Consider the following 22,863-nt stretch of genomic DNA (forward strand, 5'->3'; position numbering starts at 1 on the left):
ATTAAAAAGAAAAAACGTAAATATCACATTTACATAAGTATTCATACCTTTTACTCAGTCCTTTGTTGAAGCACCTTTGGCGGCGATTACAGCCTTGACTCTGATTGGGTATGACGCTACAAGCTTGGCACACCTGTATTTGGGGAGTTTCTCTCCTTCTCTGCAGATCCTCTCAAGCTTTTTCAGGTTGGATGGGGAGTATCGCATCACAGTTATTTTCAGGTCTCTCCAGAGATGTTCGATCGGGTTCAAGTCCGGGCTCTGGCTGGGCCACTCAAGGTAGCCTAGTGGTTAGAGCGTTGGACTAGTAACCGGAAGGTTGCAAGTTCAAACCCCCGAGCTGACAAGGTACAAATCTGTCGTTCTGCCCCTGAATAGGCAGTTAACCCACTGTTCCTAGATCGTCATTGAAAATAAGAATTTGTTCTTAACTGACTTGCCTAATTAAATAAAGGTAAAATAAATTTGTCTTGGCTGTTTGCTTAAGGTCATTGTCCTGTTGGAAGCTGAACCTTTGCTCCTGTCTGAGGTCCTGAGCACTCTGGAGCAGGTTTTCGTCAAAGATCTCTCTGTACATTGCTTCATTCATCTTTCCCTCGATCCTGACTAGTCTGTCAGTCCCTGCCACTGAAAAACATCCCCAAAGCATAATGTTGTCACCACCATGCTTCACCAGCCTGGTGCCAGGTTTCCTCCAGATGTGATGCTTGGCATTCAGGGGAAAGAGTTTAATCTTGGTTTCATCAGACCAGGGAAGCTTGTTTATCATGGTCTGATAGTCTTTAGGTGCCTTCTGGCAAACTCCAAGCGGGCTGTCATGTGCCTTTTACTGAGGAGTGGCTTCCATCTGGCCACTCTACCACAAAGGCCTGATTGGTGGAGTGCTGCTGAGATGGTTGTTCTTCTGGAAGTTTCTCCCATCTCTACAGATGAATTCTGGAGCTCTGTCAAAGTGACCATCAGGTTCTTGGTCACCTCGCTGACCAAGGCCCTTCTCCCCCGATTGCTCAGTTTGGCTGGGCAGCCAGCTCAAGGAAGAGTCTTGGTGGTTCCAAACTTCTTCCATGTAAGAATGATGGAGGCCACTGTGTTCTTGGGGACCTTCAATGCTGCAGACATTTTTTGGAACCCTTCCCCAGATCTGTACCTCGACACAATTCTGTCTCGGAGCTCTACGGACAATTCCTTCGACTTCAAGGCTTGGTTTTTGCTCCACGTAATATGTGGAAAACGTCAAAGGGTCTGAATACTTTCCGAATCCACTGTGTGTGTGTGTGTATTTATATATATAATTACATCAAGTTGATCAGAAATGCAGTGTAGACCTAGTTAGTTGTAAATGACTATTGTAGCTGGAAACTGATGATTTTTAATGGAATATCTACATAGGCTTACAGAGGCCCATTATCAGCAACCATCACTCCTGTGTTCCAATGGCACGTTGTGTTAGCTAATCCAATTTATCATTTTAAAAGACTAATTGATCATTAGAAAACCCTTTTGCAATTATGTTAGCACAGCTGAAAACTGTTGTCTGATTTAAAGAAGCAATAAAACTGCCCTTTAGACTAGTTGAGTATCTAGAGCGTCAGCATTTGTGGGCTCGATTACAGGCTCAAAATGGCCAGAAACAAAGCACTTTCTTCTGAAACTCGTCAGTCTATTCTTGTTCTGAGAAATTAAGGCTATTCCAGGCAAGAAATTGCCAAGACACTGAAGATCTCGTACAACGCTGTGAGCTACTCCCTTTACAGAACAGCTCAAACTGGCTCTATCCAGAATAGAAAGAGGAGTGGGAGGCCCCGGTGCACAACTGAGCAAGAGGACAAGTACATTAGAGTGTCTAGTTTGAGAAACAGACACCTAACAAGTCCTCAACTGGAACCTTCATTAAATAGTACCCGCAAAACACCAGTCTCAACGTCAACAGTGAAGAGGCGAGTCTGGGATGCTGGCCTTCTAGGCAGAGTTCCTCTGTCCAGTGTCTGTGTTCTTTTGCCCATCTTAATCTTTTCTTTTTATTGGCCTGAGATATGGCTTTTTCTTTGCAACTCTGCCTAGAAGGCCAGCATCCTGGAGTCACCTCTTCACTGTTGACGTTGAAAGAGCCAGTCCTCATGAGAGACAGTTTCCAGGCCTACAAACCTGACTCAGTTACACCAGCTCTGTCGGAGGAATTGGCCAAAATTTACATAACTTATTGTGGGAAGCTTGTGGAATTCTACCCAAAACGTTTAACCCAAGTTAAATAATTTTTAAGGAAATGCTACTAAATACTAATTGAGTGAATGTAAACTTCTGACCCACTGGGAATGTGATGAAAGAAATAAAAGCTAAAATAAATAATTCTCTCTACTATTCTGACATTTCACATTCTTAAAATAAAGTGGTGATCCTAATTGACCGAAGACAGGGGATTTTTTACTAGGATTAAATGTAAGGAATTGTGAAAACCTGAGTTTAAATGTATTTGGCTAAGGTGTATGTAAACTTCCCACTTCCCACCGTGGGTGTGTTGGGTTGAGCGTGCAGAGATTGACACAGAGACAGGGAGGCTTTAGTCCGCAAAAACAACTTTACTAAGACAGAAAATAAACATAACAAAGAAAATCACTGAGATTTGGCTCTGTCCTTCTTCTCTCCTTTCGCTTGGTGGCAGTCTCTCCCCGTTCCCTCTCGCGGTGTGCCACCGGGCTCCTTTTATTTGGCCTCCCCGGCTGGTTGACACTTTCCTCTAATTACCTCCACTTAGAGCTGTCTGTGTCGGGGTGCCCAGCTCCCGTATTCCGAGCATAGGGAGTCAACGTCTCCTCACGTACCTCCCCTCTATTACCATCCCCCGGGGTAGACCTCATGGGATACCACATGTACATGTGAATGTGTGTGTTATATATATATATATATATATATACATACACATATACATACAGTTGAAGTCAGAAGTTTACATATACCTTAGCCAAATACATTTAAACTCAGTTTTCCACAATTCCTGACATTTAACCCTAGTAAATATTCCCTGTCTTCGGTCAGTTCTATTTTTGTTTCATCAGACCAGAGGACATTTCTCCAAAAAGTACGATCTTTGTCCCCATGTGCAGTTGCAATCCGTAGTCTTGATTTTTCATGGCGGTTTTGGAGCAAGGGCTTCTTCCTTGCTGAGCGGCCTTTAAGGTTATGTCGATATAGGACTCGTTTTACTGTGGATATAGATACTTTTGGATATAGATACTTTTGTCCCTGTTTCCTCCAGCATCTTCACAAGTTCCTTTGCTGTTGTTCTGGGATTCATTTGCACTTTTCACACCAAAGTACGTTCATCTTTAGGAGACAGAACGCGTCTCCTTCCTGAGCGGTATGACGGTTACGTGGTCCAATGGTGTTTATACTTGCATACTATTGTTTGTACAGATGAACGTGGTACCTTCAGGAGTTTGGAAATTGCTCCCAAGGATGAACCAGACTTGTGGAGGTCTACATTTTTTTCTGAGGTCTTGGCTGATTTATTTGGATTTTCCCATGATGTCAAGCAAAGAGGCACTGAGTTTGAAGATAGGCCTTGAAATACATCCACAGGTACACCTTCAATTATCTGAAATTCTGTCAATTAGCCTATTAGAAGCTTCTAAAGCCATGACATCATTTTCTGGAATTTTCCAAGCTGTTCAAAGGCACAGTCAACTTAGTGTATGTAAACTTCTGACCCACTGGAATTGTGATACAGTGAATTATAAGTGAAATAATCTGTCTGTAAAACCCCTACTGTGACGGTTTAAAATGGATATTGGATAACGACAACCTCGTTGGATAATGGTGCTTCGCATGAGTTACTTATTTGAGCGGCCTTTGCAATTAATGGCTGTTTTTTTATGGATTGTATGTTACGATGCAAGTCATGCGGCCATGCAAGCTCTTTTGTCCCCTGGTTTCATGCAGCATTCATTAAGATGTTTATTGATCTGATGCATCCATGCGTAATGTGTAAAGCCTCCAAGTGACATTCCTTGCTTATTTCTGCTTATCTTGTCAATGTTGAGCTTGTTAACGGTCATTACTGAAGTGTAAAATTGTTGTAGACTAGTGCACTTGTATTGTTTTACTAGCGTTAATATTAAGTCTCCTTGATGCAAATAAAAACCCTTAAGCACTCTCCATACTCCTTATCAGTAACAGTACATGTGTGCAATCACCTGGCCTTGCTATTCTACCTACCTGCAGCCATTCTCTTTGTAAAGTAGGCTAACAACTTTAGTCATCTGTTGTTTTTCATGTTTTAAAATGTTCTTTGCATTGAGAGTTTTCTGATGCAGTGATTTCCTAGTAGCCTAATGTTTTCATTATATGCTATCTCTACAGATATTTTTCTCCAGCTTGTGACCCACATTATGGGTCTGTGGGACTGAGTCACAAGGGAAAGGGAGAGGAGAGAAAGAAGGATAGTGTATGGGGTGGAGAAGGGGAAGGGCAGCTGATTGAGTCTGTGCTTAATGAGACCATTAGGGGGGACAGGCGCTTGGGTGAGAAGGGGCCCCTCCAACTCCCTCCACATATGCTACAATGTCATCACACAGGATTCACATTAACTTATTCCAGCAGGAGGGGAATAAGAGCTGACTATCCCTCTCCAGACACGTCTGTCGTCAGCCAACAGTATCTATCTTAGCCTACGGTATCATATGTTAATGGTACTCAGATTGTTTTGATTCCTATTATGTCTATTTAAAACTCCAAAGCTCTGGAGGCTTTCTGTTTGGTCAATCTCTCTGTAGCCATTCTATTTTCAGACTGTTGAAAGCCACAGATTGATCCGAGATGAAAGATACACTGATTGCAGTAGGACCGCTGAGTTTGTAAGACTCTCTAAAGGAAACACATCTCATTTCAGGTCATTATCTTTTTTTTTTTTTTTTTTGAATTTTACCCCTTTTTCTCCCCAATTTCGTGGTATCCAATTGTTGTAGTAGCTACTATCTTGTCTCATTGCTACAACTCCCGTACGGGCTCGGGAGAGACGAAGGCTGAATGTCATGATTTTTAATGCATTTATTTGCAAATTATGGTGGAAAATAATTATTTGGTCACCTACAAACAAGCAAGATTTCTGGCTCTCACAGACCTGTAACTTCTTCTTTAAGAGGCTCCTCTGTCCTCCACTCATTACCTGTATTAATGGCACCTGTTTGAACTTGTTATTAGTATAAAAGACACCTGTCCACAACCTCAAACAGTCACACTCCAAACTCCACTATGGCCAAGACCAAAGAGCTGTCAAAGGACACCAGAAACACAATTGTAGACCTGCACCAGGCTGGGAAGACTGAATCTGCGATACGTAAGCAGCTTGGTTTGAAGAAATCAACTGTGGGAGCAATTATTAGGAAATGGAAGACATACAAGACCACTGATAATCTCCCTCGATCTGGGGCTCCATGCAAGATCTCACCCCGTGGGGTCAAAATGATCACAAGAACGGTGAGCAAAAATCCCAGAACCACACAGAGGGACCTAGTGAATGACCTGCAGAGACCTGGGACCAAAGTAACAAAGCCTACCATCAGTAACACACTACGCCGCCAGGGACTCAAATCCTGCAGTGCCAGACGTACTGGTTTAAGCAGGGGGGCACATGTCTAGGCCTGTCTGAAGTTTGCTAGAGAGCATTTGGATGATCCAGAAGAAGATTGGGAGAATGTCATATGGTCAGATGAAACCTCTTTGGAGGACAAAGAATGCTGAGTTGCATCCAAAGAACACCATACCTACTGTGAAGCATGGGGGTGGAAACATCATGCTTTGGGGCTGTTTTTCTGCAAAGGGACCAGGATGACTGATCCGTGTAAAGGAAAGAATGAATGGGGCCATGTATCGTGAGATTTTGAGTGAAAACCTCCTTCCATCAGCAAGGGCATTGAAGGTGAAACGTGGCTGGGTCTTTCAGCATGACAATGATCCCAAACACACCGCCCGGGCAACGAAGGAGTGGCTTCATAAGAAGCATTTCAAGGTCCTGGAGTGGCCTAGCCAGTCTCCAGATCTCAACCCCATAGAAAATCTTTGGAGGGAGTTGAAAGTCCGTGTTGCCCAGCAACAGCCCCAAAACATCACTGCTCTAGAGGAATTCTGCATGGAGGAATGGGCCAAAATACAAGCAACAGTGTGTGAAAACCTTGTGAAGACTTACAGAAAACTTTTGACCTCTGTCATTGCCAACAAAGGGTATATAACAAAGTGTTGAGAGAAACTTTTGTTATTGACCAAATACTTATTTTCCACCATAATTTGCAAATAAATTAATTAAAAATCCTACAATGTCATTTTCTGGATTTCTTTTCTCGTTTTGTCTGTCCTAGTTGAAGTCTACATATGATGAAAATTACAGACCTCTCTCATCTTTTTAAGTGGGAGAACTTGTACAATTGGTGGCTGACTGAATACCTTTTTGCCCAACTGTATTATCAACTGAGACTGAGGAGCTGGCCGTTTACAATGGGCAGCTTTTCATCCAAGCTACTCAATACTGCCCCTGCAGCCATAAGAAGTTAACACCCCTACTCTTACGATAAGTGCCATGGGATCTTTTAATGACCTCAGAGAGTCAGGTCACCTGTTTAACGTCCCACCCGAAAGACGGCACCCTACACAGGGCAGTGTCCCCAATCACTGCCCTGGGGCATTGGGATACTTTTTTTTAGACCAGAGGAAAGAGTGCCTCCTACTGGCCCTCCAACACCACTTCCAAATAAATAACAAATACAAATAGACTTGGTCTTATCCATAATAATCTCATCATGTAGGTAATTTACCCGCACTGTATCTGCGAGCTGTTGGCTGGAGTGCACGTGCCACGACCAGAGTGGGCACGTTTGCTATATAATGCACAAGTTTGTGTCAAAACTATCGGTAGAGTTAAAAATGCGATGGAAACCCATTTAACTAATATTTTTATTCGGCACATGGGAATTTTACTGCGAAAGTTATTTTTATGTGCACGAGTTCATCTCGCACAGTCTCTTACCTGCAACAAGTCAGTTGGTTGAAAACACATCTCTGGTGAGAAAATGCCATTATTGTTTTATGCAGATTTTTAGAAAATCACAAATTGGATGGAAACCTAGCTACTGTGACATAAATAAGACATCAGGCTTTAAAGGGTTAAATGTTGAGCTCCAGTCTTGGTAGATTTCCACTGATGCCCTAGAGCAACTTATTGTGTATAGGGTTTAACTCTTGAGTGTTGGATTCTACTTTCAAGTTGTTCCTAGCCTAGCCCCGATCCCACACCTGTTCATAACCCCTCATGGATCTCCAAGGACTATAGATGTTATCAACAATATGGTATAAGCTCCAGCTACAATTTTGATTGACCAGGAAGAGTTTACACCATTTCGCTACTATGACCTATCCAATCATATATTGACTGTATGAAATAAAATGCATTGGCTTTTGAAAGTGTCATGATATTCTCCCAAGTGACTGTGAGTAGCGTGTTCAATTATGTTGCACTGGCAATTGTGGATAGGCGGCAGAGACCTTTAAGTCTGATAGATTTAGGCCTTATTCTGTAGAGCTGAGCATTGGTTGGACTCATTAAACTTGTTAGTCAGCTCTACTACTTAAATTGTTACTATCTATTTAATTTGCATGACCTTCATCAGAAGACATGGCATCTCCTCAGATCCACTGTGACATTTTGTCCAGGGGCCTCACCTCCTGTTTTAACAGAGCTCAGCTGATGTGACCTTTTGTGTCGATCAGCATGACATCACTGTTCCCTCATCATTTCTCTTCCACACTCCCTCCAACACTTGCTTATCAAATAGTGGATATCATTACACCTTCATCATTCTCATCTCTACCTGTCCTGCATTGTCTGCCCTTTAAGAATATCTTCCACCCAATAGTGCCCTGAACCCTGTTTAAAGTAATTGAATAGACATTGTGTGTCCTAGGGGTGCTGAATGTATTTCACTGACCAATAGAAACAACCACCAGAGGTCCCCATTGTAATATGGACCAGCATGTATTGAGGCAAGCTACTGTACTTTAAACCGGTGAAAATCCTTTGCTGTGCTCTGTGAAGATGTCCTTGCATTTTCCATCCTATTGATTTAATTGTATGATATAACCTTTTATAGTAAATGGGTATAGGCCTAATCTGAATTTGTGCTTGTTTGCAGTATGTAGTTGTCTGGTCATAAATATGTAGAAGGTAGGTTGTCGGGTCAGAAATATGCAGAAGGCAGGTTGTCGGGTCAGAAATGCCCTGCGCTATGATGAAACTGGCTGGTAGTGTTTTTCTACTTTTTCTGTTTTTTCTTTCGTTGTACAGTACTAGTCAAAAGTTTGGACACACCTACTCATTTCAGGGTTTTCTTTATTTGAACTATTTTCTACATTGTAGAGTAGTAGTGAATACATCAAAATGATGAAATAACACATGGAATCATGTAGTAACCAAAAGTGTTCAACAAATCAAAATATATTTTATATTTGAGATTCTTTAAAGTAGCCACCCTTTGCCTTGATGATGGCTTTGCACACGCTTGGCATTCTCTCAACCATCTTCATGAGGTTGTCACCTGGAATGCATTTCAATTAATAGGTGTGCCTTGTTAATTTGTTGAATTTCTTTCCTTCTTAATGTGTTTGAGCCAATCAGTTGTGTTGTGACAAGGTAGGGGTAGTATACAGAAGATAGCCCTATTTGGTAAAAGACCAAGTCCATATTATGGCAAGAACAGCTCAAATAAACAGTCCATAATTTAAAAAATATATATTTTGTTATTGAACCTTTATTTAACTAGGCAAGTCAGTTAAGAACAAATCATTTTTTACAATAACGGCCAAACCTGGACAACGCTGGGCCAATTGTGCGCCGCCCTGTGGGACTTCCAATCACGGCCGGTTGTGATACCGACTGGAATCAAACCAGGGTCTGTAGTGATGCCTCTAGCACTGAGATGCAGTGCCTTAGACCGCTGCGCCACTTGGGAGCCACGTACTTTAAGACATGAAGGTCAGTTCATCCGTAAAACTTCAAGAACTGTTAAAGTTTCTTCAAGTGCATTGCAAAAACCATCAAGCGCTATGATGAAATTGGCTGTCATGAGGACCACCACAGGAATGGAAGACCCAGAGTTACCTCTGCTGCAGAGGATAAGTTCATTAGTTACCAGCCTCAGAAATTGCAGCCCAAATAAATGCTTCACGGAGTTCAAGTAACAGACACATCTCAACATCAACTGTTCAGAGGAGACTGCGTGAATCAGGCCTTCATTGTTGAATTGCTGCAAAGAAACTACCACTAAAGGACACCAACAAGAAGAAGGGACTTGCTTGGGCCAAGAAACACGAACAATGGACATTATACCGATGAAAATCTGTCCTTTTGTCTGATGAGTCCAAATTTGAGATTTTTGGTTCCAACCGCCGTGCCTTTGTGAGACGCAGATTAGGTGGACGGATAATCTCTGCATGTGTGGTTCCCACTGTGAAGCATGGAGGAGGAAGTGTGATTGTGTGGGGGTGCTTTGCTGGTGACACTGTCAAAGATTTATTTATAATTCAAGGCACACTTAACCAGCATGGCTACCACAGAATTCTGCAGCGATATACCATCCCATCTGGTTTGTGCTTAGTCCCACTGTCATTTGTTTTTCAACAGGACAATGACCCAACACACCTCCAGGCTGTGTAAGTGCTATTTGACAGAGATGGAGAGTGATGGAGCGCTGCATCAGATGACCTGGCCTACACAATCATCCGACCTCGACCCAATTGAGGTGGTTTGGCATGAGTTGGATGGCAGGGTTACGGAAAAGTAGCCAACAAGTGCTCAGCTTATGTGTGAACTCCTTCAAGACTGTTGGAAAAGCATTACAGGTAAAGCTTGTTGAAAGAATCCCAAGAATGTGCAACGCTGTCATCAAGGCAAAGGATGGCTACTTTGAAGAATCTCAAATATATTTAGATTTGTTTAACAATTTTTTTGGTTACTACATGATTCCATATGGGTTATTTCATTGTTTTAATGACTTCACTATTATTCTACAATGTAGAAAATAGTAAAAAAATAAAGAAAAAAACATTGAATGAGTAGGTGTGTCCAAACTTTTGACTGGTGCTGCACATTACATTGTTGATGTAACAGTAGGCTACAAGCTCAAGGCAGCCTATGCAGCAACTTCAGTTCACTCCTGTTTGTTATACAGAAAATGTTTTGCTTATACACATTCACACAGTACATTTTTTACTGAAATAATATTATCCAATACTATTGAGAGGGCCCACGTACACATAAAAAAGTATCATTATTCAAATAGTGGGTTTAAAGCATTATCTTTTAACATCAGACAGCCATGCACTTCTGCGTGAACTCCAAAGTTGTAATTAGCTGACTTAGTTTGAGAGTCATTTTAGAGCTACGCTAATTTTCCCATCTGCAAAGATCTCAAAGCTTAGAGAAGGCCCTTTTTTTCTCCCTAATTACAATTATATAATGAGATAATAAAAGTTACATTTTGTCTCTCAGCTGGCCCACACAAAAACAGAAATTATTAGCCTCCCGCTATGAATATGTATGAACTGCTGTTGACCAAAGAAAGATCACCAAGCAAAGTCTTCATCTGCTGAAAGCACATATTGAACTTTCATCAATTAAATTATTTGAAAATGCCCCAGGCCTATTGTCGGTCTCTTTCAATACTATCATTACATATTTAATTATAAAAAGTCATTTGTTTCTGGAATTATCGAATTCACATTAGAATATACAGATGCATTGCTTTGGAATCCAGTTGAACAAGGAGTTATTCGTGATAAATAATCTTCTAAGGAGCACAGAAGTGAAACTGAAGAGGTATTAAGGGTTGAGAGTGTACTTCTTAATTACAGAGGGTTTGTTGGCCAACAACGAGGCATAACACCCACAGAACTGTGCCAGATATCGATCCATTTCTCATTACGAAGTTGGCCCATTGTAATTTTCTAGTTATCACTCAAAAGTTCCACACTGGAGTCTATGGAAATGACCATTGATTTTTTAAAATTATTTTTGCGAGTGCAGACAGTTGAGGTAGTTAGGCGAGAGTCGCCCATCTCCATCTTTCCACTTCTAGAGCGGACCTTTTTTTACAATGAGTACGTGTGCGCCTAAGTTGAAAAATGTAGGCGCACACAAGGAAATTTAGGAGCACAATGAAGAATATTTGATGCAATATAGCTAGAATCCACATTTTTCAAGGCGGACTTGTGCTTCTAAATTAATTTCAGGTCACACAGCAAAATATTTAGCTGCATATATGAGTAAAATGGTTGCCTTGTGGAGCCCTGCATCAGCAGTCCTCTCGTTCTCGTTAGCCCTACCCTTTTTCTGCTCATGATGGGATTAGTGGGAGCTGTGCCATTGGCTAAATGGAGTTAACGGCCCAGATGTCCTAGTTACCTTGTCTTTGATGGTGATCTTCTAAATTAACACAATGTTATTTTTTTTAAATTCAGTCATCTTTCAGGGTTACATAAATTAGATATCTTAGGGGGTGTTTTTAGCCCACATAAACCAAAGCGCTTACAGGGTATGTTAGATTATATTACTTGCATGCAGAGAAAGAGGTGCCAATAAAAGTAATCCATTGATCGATATACTGTATAAAGTGATACTTTTATTATGACTCTGTTGTTTTGTTGTCCAGCTACACCAGTGTTACAGCTAATGCACTTGGCATTAGTTGGCAACAGAGACTGGTTGAAAGGGGCTAACAATCTTAGGTTGAGTGGATGCAGGGATTTACAGTTGAAGTCGGAAGTTTACATGCACTTAGGTTGGAGTCATTAAAACTCGTTTTTCAACCACTCCACAAATGTATTGTTAACAAACTATAGTTTTGGCAAGTCGGTTAGGACGTCTACTTTGTGCATGAATCAAAATCAAATCAAATGTATTTATATAGCCCTTCGTACATCAGCTGATATCTCAAAGTGCTGTACAGAAACCCAGCCTAAAACCCCAAACAGCAAGCAATGCAGGTGTAGAAGCACGGTGGCTAGAAAAAACTCCCTAGAAAGGCCAAAACCTAGGAAGAAACCTAGAGAGGAACCAGGCTATGTGGGGTGGCCAGTCCTCTTCTGGCTGTTCCGGGTGGAGATTATAACAGAACATGGCCAATATGTTCAAATGTTCATAAATGACCAGCATGGTCAAATAATAATAATCACAGGCAGAACAGTTGAAACTGGAGCAGCAGCATGGCCAGGTGGACTGGGGACAGCAAGGAGTCATCATGCCCGGTAGTCCTGAGGCATGGTCCTAGGCCTCAGGTCCTCCGAGAGAGAGAAAGAAAGGGAGAAAGAGAGAATTAGAGAGAGCATACTTAAATTCACACAGGACACCGGATAGGACAGGAGAAGTACTCCAGATATAACAAACTGACCCTAGCCCCCCGACACATAAACAAATCCCTACTGCAGCATAAATACTGGAGGCTGAGACAGGAGGGGTCAGGAGACACTGTGGCCCCATCCGATGACACCCCCGGACAGGGCCAAACAGGAAGGATATAACCCCACCCACTTTGCCAAAGCACAGTCCCCACACCACTAGAGGGATATCTTCAACCACCAACTTACCATCCTGAGACAAGGACGAGTATAGCCCACAAAGATCTCAGCCACGGCACAACCCAAGGGGGGGTGCCAACCCAGACAGGAAGATCACATCAGTGACTCAACCCACGCAAGTGACGCACCCCTCCTAGGGACGGTATGAAAGAGCCTTAGTAAGCCAGTGACTCAGCCCCTGTAATAGGGTTAGAGGCAGAGAATCCCAGTGGAAAGAGGGGAACCGGCCAGGCAGAGACATCAAGGGCGGTTCGTTGCTCCAGAGCCTTTCCGTTCACCTTCACACTCCTGGGCCAGACTACACTCAATCATAAGACCTACTGAAGAGAAGAGTCTTCAATAAAGACCTAAAGGTTGAGACCGAGTTTGCGTCTCTCACATGGGTAGGCAGACCATTCCATAAAAATGGAGCTCTATAGGAGAAAGCCCTGCCTCCAGCTGTTTGCTTAGAAATTCTAGGGACAATTAGGAGGCCTGCGTCTTGTGACCGTAGCGTACGTGTAGGTATGTACGGCAGGACCAAATGAGAGAGATAGGTAGGAGCAAGCCCATGTAGTGCTTTGTAGGTTAGCAGTAAAACCTTGAAATCAGCCCTTGCCTTGAAAGGAAGCATGTGTAGGGAGGCTAGCACTGGAGTAATATGATCACATTTTTTGGTTCTAGTCAGGATTCTAGCAGCCGTATTTAGCACTAACTGAAGTTAGTGACACAAGTAATTTTTCCAACAATTGTTAACAGGCAGATTGTTTCACTTATAATTGACTGTAGCGCAATTCCAGTGGGTCAGAAGTTTACATGCACTAAGTTGACTGTGCCTTTAAACAGCTTGGAACATTCCAGAAAATGTTGTCATGACTTTAGAAGCTTCTGATAGGCTAATTGACATCATTTGAGTCAATTGGAGGTGTAGCTGTGGATTTATTTCAAGGCCTACCTTCAAACTCATTGCCTCTTTGCTTGACATCATGGGGAAATCAAAAGCAATCAGCCAAGACCTCAGAAAAAAATGTAGTCCTCCACACATCTGGTTCATCCTTGGGAGCAATTTCCAAATGCCTGAAGGTACCACGTTCTTCTGTACAAACAATAGTAAGAAAGTATAAACACCATGGGTACCACGCAGCCGCTCAGGAAGGAGACGTGTTCTGTCTCCTAGAGATTAATGTACTTTGGTGCGAAAAGTGCAAATCAATCCCAGAAAAAACGCTATAAAAAAGCCAGACTATGGTTTGTAACTGCACATGGGGACAAAGATCGAACATTTGAGAAATGTCCTCTGGTCTGATGAAACAAAAATAGAATTGTTTGGCCATAAAGATGATCGTTTTGTTTGGAGAAAAAAGGGGGAGGCTTGCAAGCCGAAGAACACCATCCCAACCGTGAAGCACAGAGGTGGCAGCATCATGCTGTGGGGGTGCTTTGCTGCAGGAGGGGCTGGTGCACTTCACAAAATAGATGGCATTATTAAGAAGGAAAATTATGTGGATATATTGAAGCAACATCTCAAGACATCAGTTATAGCTTGGTCGCAAATGGGTCTTCCAAATGGACAATGACCCCAAGCATACCTCCAAAGTTGTGGCAAAATGGCTTAAGGACAACAAAGTCAAGGTATTGGAGTGGCCATCACAAAGCCCTGACCTCAATCCCATAGAAAATGTGTCAGCAGAATGGAAAAGCGTGTGCGAGCAAGCAGCTCTATAAACCTGACTCAGTTACACCAGCTCTGTCACCCAACTTATTGTGGGAATGTTTGACCCAAGTTAAACAATTCAAAGGCAATGCTACCAAATACTAATTGAGTGTATGTAAACTTCTGACCCACTGGGAATGTGATGAAAGAAATAAAAGCTGTAATAAATCACTACTATTATTCTGACATTTCACATTCTTAAAATAAAGTGGTGATCCTAACTGTCTTAAGACAGGGAATTGTTACTAGGATTAAATGTCAGGAATTGTGAAAAACTGAGTTTAAATGTACTTGGCTATGTAAATTTCCGACTTCAACTGTATATGCATAGCTTACTGCTAAATGTGCTGTACCAGCACTCCAGTATAACACTACCCCATACACTTCATCATCGGTGGCTACTGCCGTATTTTGCTTTGTGCACTGAGGCTTGTTAAAACCGTCTGTGTCAAGTTTGGTCTCTGAAGTAAAGGGAACATTATATTGTTATCATTATGTTTTGACAAGAACATGCATACATCGAGCAGCTGTCAGAGCAGTTGTTTAGAAGAATGACCTGTTAAGGTCTACATCGGTTTTAGTTTATTTAATTAAAACAGCAGAAACACCACACACATTGCAAACACACACATTACAGTACTCACACACACTGCTCAGACACACTCACTAACTGAATTGTCGTTAGAGCTGGTGGTCCCTGTATTCATGTCACTTGGCTCCTCCAACTTCAAATAGACTTGTATCCTTTGCTTGAATGACACCACTGGGAGTGTAATCGTATGAGCCACTGAGACCTGCTGGCCCTCTGAGTGAACGGCTGCCTCCAAAACGCTTAGGTCATGATAGCCCGTCTGGCGGCGTATCAAAACCAGTCAACAAGGCCTCGGAGAGACAAATGGAGCATCTACAGTAAACAGCTGTGATGGAATGAGGGAGAGAGAATAGACACGCACTGGAGCAGAAAACCAGTTAGGTCCATTCTCTCTCAAGAACTCAACACCAGTTATAACAGAGCTAAAGCAACTATGAAGCACCTCTCCTGTGGCAGGAAGTCAACCCAGCCATTTCATCTGCCAAATTTCTTTAATTTGGACGCCATTTTCACTTACGTTGTAGTCACCCTAGCACAACAATTCTTCAAACCCTGGATGTCACAGTAAACACTATTCAGTTGCAGAGTTGCCAACATTTTGAACTGTTGCCTGCATGCAGAAGTTTTGTACTGCAAAAATGTGGATCCACAGTACACAAATCTGATGTGAAGAGCTTGTGCTGTTTGGAGTCTGAGGGTGTTCAGGTCAGAGTAAGCTTGCCCTCTGCTGGTAAAATGGGCACACCAGCTGAAGAGTTTGACAAACACCTCTTAATAGTAGTGATGGGGGGAAAAATCTATACAGATATATATATCGGGAAATTATTTTTGACGATATATCGTATAGTATCATTTTGACAATATCTACACTACCGTTCAAAAGTTAGAAATGTCCTTGTTTTTGAAAGAAAATGTAAAAAATGTTGTCCGTTAAAACATCAAATTAATCAGAAATACAGTGTAGACATAGTTAATGTTGTAAATGACCATTGTAGCTGGAAACTGATGATTTTTAATGGAATATGTACATAGGCGTACAGAGGCCCATATCAGCAACCAGCACTCCTGTGTTCCAATGGCACGTTGTGTTAGCTAATCCAAGTTTATCATTTTAAAAGGCAAATATATATATATATATATACAGTGCCTTGCGAAAGTATTCAGCCCCCTTGAACTTTGCGACCTTTTGCCACATTTCAGGCTTCAAACATAAAGATATAAAACTGTATTTTTTTGTGAAGAATCAACAACAAGTGGGACACAATCATGAAGTGGAACGACATTTATTGGATATTTCAAACTTTTTTAACAAATCAAAAACTGAAAAATTGGGCGTGCAAAATTATTCAGCCCCCTTAAGTTAATACTTTGTAGCGCCACCTGTTGCTACGATTACAGCTGTAAATTGCTTGGGGTATGTCTATCAGTTTTGCACATCGAGAGACTGACATTCTTTCCCATTCCTCCTTGCAAAACAGCTCGAGCTCAGTGAGGTTGGATGGAGAGCATTTGTGAACAGCAGTTTTCAGTTCTTTCCACAGATTCTCGATTGGATTCAGGTCTGGACTTTGACTTGGCCATTCTAACACCTGGATATGTTTATTTTTGAACCATTCCATTGTAGATTTTGCCTTTGTTGGAAGACAAATCTCCGTCCCAGTCTCAGGTCTTTTGCAGACTCCATCAGGTTTTCTTCCAGAATGGTCCTGTATTTGGCTCCATCCATCTTCCCATCAATTTTAAACATCTTCCCTGTCCCTGCTGAAGAAAAGCAGGCCCAAACCATGATGCTGCCACCACCATGTTTGACAGTGGGGATGGTGTGTTCAGCTGTGTTGCTTTTACGCCAAACATAACGTTTTGCATTGTTACCAAAAAGTTCAAGTTCAAGTGCACCTTCTTCCACATGTTTGGTGTGTCTCCCAGGTGGCTTGTGGCAAACTTTAAATGACACTTTTTATGGATATCTTTAAGAAATGGCTTTCTTCTTGCCACTCTTCCATAAAGGCCAGATTTGTGCAATATACGACTGATTGTTGTCCTGTGGACAGAGTCTCCCACCTCAGCTGTAGATCTCTGCAGTTCATCCAGAGTGATCATGGGCCTCTTGGCTGCATCTCTGATCAGTCTTCTCCTTGTATGAGCTGAAAGTTTAGAGGGACGGCCAGGTCTTGGTAGATTTGCAGTGGTCTGATACTCCTTCCATTTCAATATTATCGCTTGCACAGTGCTCCTTGGGATGTTTAAAGCTTGGGAAATATTTTTGTATCCAAATCCGGCTTTAAACTTCTTCACAACAGTATCTCGGACCTGCCTGGTGTGTTCCTTGTTCTTCATGATGCTCTCTGCGCTTTTAACGGACCTCTGCGACTATCACAGTGCAGGTGCATTTATACGGAGACTTGATTACACACAGGTGGATTGTATTTATCATCATTAGTCATTTAGGTCAACATTGGATCATTCAGAGATCCTCACTGAACTTCTGGAGAGAGTTTGCTGCACTGAAAGTAAAGGGGCTGAATAATTTTGCACGCCCAATTTTTCAGTTTTTGATTTGTTAAAAAAGTTTGAAATATCCAATAAATGTCGTTCCACATCATGATTGTGTCCCACTTGTTGTTGATTCTTCACAAAAAAATACAGTTTTATATCTTTATGTTTGAAGCCTGAAATGTGGCAAAAGGTCGCAAAGTTCAAGGGGGCCGAATACTTTCGCAAGGCACTGTATATATTTTTTCACCTTTTATTTAACTTGGCAAGTCAATCAATAACAAATTGTTATTTTCAATGAAGAGTGGGTTAACTGCCTTGTTCAGGGGCAGAATGACAGATTTTTATTTGCCCTGTCAGCTCGGGGATTCAATCTTGCAACGCACTAACCACTAGGCTACCTGCCGCCCCCAACTGAAGATTTCGTACAACGCTGTGTACTACTCCCTTCACAGAACAACGCAAAACTGTCTCTAACCAGAATATGAAATGTACATTAGAGTGTCTAGTTTGAGAAAAAGACACCTCACAAGTCCTCAACTGGCAGCTTCATTAAATAGTACCCACAAAACACCAGTCTCAACGTCAACAGTGAAGACGCGACTCCGGGATGCAGGGTTTCTATGCAGAGTTGCAAAGACAAAGTCATATCTGACTGGCCAATAAAAATAAAAGATTAAGATGGGCAAAATGACAGACACTGGACAGAGGAACGCAGCCTAGAAGGCCAGCATCCCGGAGTCGCCTCTTCACTGTTGACGTTGAGATTGGTGTTTTGCGGGTTCTATTTGTTGTTATTTTAATTGACAAAAAAATTGCTTTTCTTTCAAAAACAAGGACATTTCTAAGAGACCCCTAACTTTTGAACAGTAGTGTACATATCATTTTGCCCCATCTTTTTAAATAGGGAATTTGTTTTCAGCACTTTTATTTCCATGACTGATCAAAGCTCGTTTTCTCATGACTCTCTTGTCACTCTGCAGCGGAGATAAAGTAGTGAGCAATATGTTTGAATCACCATAAATTCACAGTATGTATCGCAATACATATTATAGAATTGTGAGAATCGCAATACATGTCGTATTGGCACCTAAATGTTGTTATAAAATTGCAATTCCCAGCCCTACTTAATATGTTTACCCTGTTCTTTATCAAATATTATTTATAGATACTGTTCTGCAGTTGTTCTGGAAATGCTGAAAAGATGATTCACAAAAACTTGGATTTCATAATTAAGCAATAAGGCCCGAGGAGGTGTGGTATATGGCCAATATACAACGGCTAAGGGCTGTTCTTATTTACGACGCAACACGGAGTGCCTGGATACAGCCCTTAGCCGTGGTATATTGGCAATATATCACAAACCCCTGAGGTGCCTTATTGATATTATATACTGGTTACCAACTTCATTAGAACAGTAAAAATAAATGTTTTGTCATACCCATGTTATACGGTCTGATATACCATTGTTGTCAGCCAATCAGCATTAAGGGCACGAGCCACCCAGTTAAAATGCCAAATATTCTCTGTGACCCATTTAGTATTTTATGGAAGATCATTTGATGATCTGTATTATTTCTTAGGAACTAGCTTTATCTTTACAGTGATTGTTGAATTCAATGTTGTGTTGTGTAGCAATATAGGACAATTTGTGAGTTCTCAAATTTCTATGTAGTTAATAAAAAAACGACATAGAACATACCTATTGTGATGCTGTGTAGTGTAATTCAGATAGTGAGGCAAAACAAATGTATTTCTTAGGAAGAGGAGACTCACCAGATCCAATCAAGGTCTTAATAATATTTAATTAATTCAGTCTTTGTTTTTATCTCTCATTTTAAAGGCTAAATACAAAATGGAGATGAAAGATGTGCTCTTTCGCTCATGCTTTTGATCCTCATATCGCAAGATGTCATGGCCAACGTAATTAACCTGATTTTGAAAACACTGATAAACAACAAGCCAGCAGAAAGAACCACAAGCTTTAGTATTGTACAAGTTGGATGCAGCACAGAATCTCAGCTGTCTGTTTGACAATTCTGACTGTATGGATGTAATGTATTCACTTACCTGTTATAATGGGTGTAACGGCCGTTGTTGGTGGAAGAAGGTGAGGACCAAGGTGCAGCGTTGTATGTGTCCATATTTATTAAAATGAACACGGAAATAACAAAAATACCAAAGAGAAACGACCGAAAACAGTTCTGGCTGGTGCGTGGACACAAAACAGAAAATAGAAAATAATCACCCACGAAACACAATAGAAAACCGGCTACCTAAATATGGTTCTCAATCAGGGACAACAATAGACAGCTGCCTCTGATTGAGAACCATACCAGGCCAAACATAGAAATAGCAAATCATAGAAAAACCAACATAGACAACCCACCCAACTCACGCCCTGACCATACTAAAACAGAGACATAACAAAAGAACTAAGGTCAGAACGTGACAGTACGCTCCCCCCCTCCAAAAGGTGCGGACTCCGGCCGCAAAACCTGAACCTATAGGGGAGGGTCTGGGTGGGCGTCTGTCCGCGGTGGCGGCTCTGGCGCGGGACGTAGACCCCACTCCACCCACCATAGTCTTTCTCCGCCTCTTTATCCGCCTCCGTGGCCTCTTAAGAGCGGCAACCCTTGCCGCAGACCTCGGCCTGGGGACCCAAGCCACGGGTCCCGACTGGACGGGAGACTCCGGCAGCTCCGGACGGACGGGAGACTCCGGCAGCTCCGGACGGACGGGAGACTCCGGCAGCTCCGGACGGACGGGAGACTCCGGCAGCTCCGGACGGACGGGAGACTCCGGCAGCTCCGGACGGACGGGAGACTCCGGCAGCTCCGGGCATGTGGAAGACTCTGGCAGCGCTGGACAGGCGGGAGCACCTGTAGGGAGGAGACGGAAAGACAGCCTGGTGCGGGGGGCTGCCACCGGAGGGCTGGTGCGTGGAGGTGGCACCGGATAGACCGGACCGTGAAGGCGCACTGGAGCTCTCGAGCACTGAGCCTGCCCAACCTTACCTGGTGGAATGCTCCCCGTAGCCAGGTCAGTGCGGCGAGGTGGAATAACCCGCACTGGGCTGTGCTGGCGAACCGGGGACACCATGTGTAAGGCTGGTGCCATGTACTCCGGCCCGAGGAGAGGCACTGGAGACCAGATGCGCTGAGCCGGCTTCATGGCACCTGGCTCGATGCCCACTCTAGCCCGGCCGATACAAGAAGCTGCTCTGTATCGCACCGGGCTATGCCTGCTCACCAGGGACACCGTGCGCCTCACGGCATAACACGGTGCCTGCCCGGTCCCTCTCTCTCCGCTTTAAGCACGGGGAGTTGGCTCAGGTCTCCTACCTGACTTAGCCACACTCCCCGTGTGCTCCCCCAATACATTTTTGAGGCTGCCTCTCGGACTTCCTTGCCAGCAGTGTTCCCTCAAAGCGCTGGCTCCTTTTACCTACTGCCTCCGCTCTCCTGGCTGCCTCCACCTGTTCCCATGGGAGGCAATCCCTTCCAGCCAGGATCTCCTCCCATGTGTAGCAACCCTTGCCATCCAGAATGTCCTCCCATGTCCATTCCTCCTTATAGCGCTGCTCCTGCTGCCCATTACCACGCTGCTTTGTCCTTTGGTGGTGGGTGATTCTGTAACGGCCATTGTTGGTGGAAGGTGAGGACCAAGGTGCAGCGTGGTATGTGTCCATATTTATTAAAATGAACACGGAAATAACAAAAATCCCAAAGAGAAACGACCGAAAACAGTTCTGGCTGGTGCGTGGACACTAAACAGAAAATAGAAAATAATCACCCACGAAACACAATAGAAAACCGGCTACCTAAATATGGTTTTCAATCAGGGACAACGATAGACAGCTGCCTCTGATTGAGAACCATACCAGGCCAAACATAGAAATAGCAAATCATAGAAAAACGAACATAGACAACCCACCCAACTCACGCCCTGACCATACTAAAACAAAGACATAACAAAAGAACTAAGGTCAGAACGTGACAATGGGTTTTAAACTATATGGCAAAGCACATTTTTATTGGGAAATCTGCTGAATAGTGGTATTTGCATAAAACATTCTCATTTAAATACTAATTTAATCTGTGCCCACACCGAAGTGTGTGTGTAATCATTTGCAATACTGAGGTGTCCAGAGACAGGTATGCATGTCCTCTGGGCATGACTCTACATATTGTTTTGTGGAGATGCGTCCTCATCCCATTGCACTCGGAATCTGGAGCCTTTAATTGAAATGCATTGCATGGCCCCACAGAATACCCATCTTCATCTAACTGCTGCCGAGAATTTTATTGACTTATTGCGAAATCACTGCCCGCATGACCCTGCCATTTAACAGATTTGGGGTGTATTATGCTTAACTCTGCTGGTGTTCTACACAACCCCAAATGAGCGGCCGTTCCACTTGACAATGAACGCTCGCGCCCGAACATAAACAACTATTTTTATTGGCCCGGAGGCAGTGTGCTCCCAGTCAATGTGTTGTAAATCATCTGCAAGCATGCAAACATACCTTGATAATTTGTCTTGTAGTCGAACCTATGTGACCAAACCCAAATCAGCCCCTCCTCCAGTTAGGGAGGGCCCAGCAGAGTCCCATCCTGGTAACAGTATCACGGGTTACTGTCAGAGAAGAGGATTTAGAGGAGGGCATCAATTACCTGTCAACTGGGCGCCGAAGACGTGGATGTCGATTTAAGGCAGCCCCCCGTACCTCTCTGATTCAAAGGGGTTGGGTTAAATGCGGTAGACACATTTCAGTTGAAGGCATTCAGATGTACAACTGAATAGGTATCCCCCTTTCCCTTTTTCCTTTCCACTTGAAATACTCTCCTAAATTCTGCCATGCAGTTCATGGTCAAAACATGAATTTAAAAAAACTAAAATCCCTAATTAATCTCTCGCTGACATATTCCCCTAAACCAAAGTGTGCAAGTGTAGCATAGATGGTTCTGTGAACTATGATCTTTTAATGAGTAAACTTGCTTGAGACCTGAAGACTCGTTAGCTTGCCAAGCTAATGTCTAGGCTTTAGCTCAACAGGTTAACAGAGTCGTGTGACGTGTAGACAACCCAGGTTGAAACTCAGTCCTCACACTATCTATCGCTCAACGTGTTCTTTTGGCATACTGTTTGTCTTGAGTCTGCATACTCTGTGGCTACCTTGGCATTAAATAAGTGCCTTCAATTTGTCCCTCAATGATTTTCACCCCCTCAGCTTTGGGAGACTCTTGATGCGTGAAATTAGGAGATGGGTAGGGAAAGTAGATAGAAGAGCCTGGTTTGGGATTGGCCAAAGATCTCAAATAAACCTGGAAATTCTCACACAGAAAGTAGAACAGGTGAGACTTTGGGATAAACCATTCACTATTTTATTTAATCTAGGCATGTTCGAGCTCAAAGCCTAAGATGTTCTTTTTTTGACCCCTTTTTCTCCCCAATTTCGTGGTGTCCA

General features: G+C 42.8%; 1 protein-coding gene across 1 annotated transcript in view; it reads left to right on the forward strand.

Moving 5' to 3' along the window:
- The window catches only part of dpp6a (dipeptidyl-peptidase 6a), a 359,154-nt gene that overhangs the window by 3,415 nt on the left and 332,876 nt on the right, over positions 1-22,863 (forward strand). The gene's annotated exons all lie outside the window — the stretch shown is intronic.

The sequence above is a fragment of the Oncorhynchus mykiss genome, chromosome 11 (genome assembly GCF_057628025.1).
Source record: "Oncorhynchus mykiss isolate SJ-2025 chromosome 11, ASM5762802v1, whole genome shotgun sequence".
Classification (NCBI taxonomy): domain Eukaryota; kingdom Metazoa; phylum Chordata; class Actinopteri; order Salmoniformes; family Salmonidae; genus Oncorhynchus; species Oncorhynchus mykiss.